Source organism: Nestor notabilis, unplaced genomic scaffold (assembly GCF_000696875.1).
Source record: "Nestor notabilis isolate BGI_N333 unplaced genomic scaffold, ASM69687v1 scaffold14398, whole genome shotgun sequence".
Lineage (NCBI taxonomy): Eukaryota > Metazoa > Chordata > Aves > Psittaciformes > Psittacidae > Nestor > Nestor notabilis.
The window spans coordinates 20,360-20,744 of NW_009941657.1; positions in this window are offsets into that span (position 1 = coordinate 20,360).

Sequence of the window (385 nt, forward strand, 5' to 3'; positions counted from 1 at the left end):
GAGACATGACAAAGGGTAAGAGAAGAACTCGCCCAGAGTCAGCTGCTGAGCTCTGTGGTTGTGTGGGGTTGGTTTGTGTTTGTGTCTGGCCTCATGAGGGGCCTCAGGTGTGGTTGTGCCTCAGTTTCCTCACCTGGAAAGCAAGATGGGAGGGTCTCAGCTGTGGGAAGTGCTGGTTTGTCAGGGGAGGGATTGGCCTTTCCAAGAGCTCCAAAAAGGGCGTGGGACAGCCCCAAGCCCCCGATCCTGCCCCAGACTCTGAAATCAGGCTCCGAGCTGCTTAATTTGCGTTTCAGCTTATTCACCTTGATGGGGTTTATCGGGATGTGTTGTCCTGGTGCGACCCACTGAGGGGCTGGGGGGGGGGGCAACACGCCCCACACAC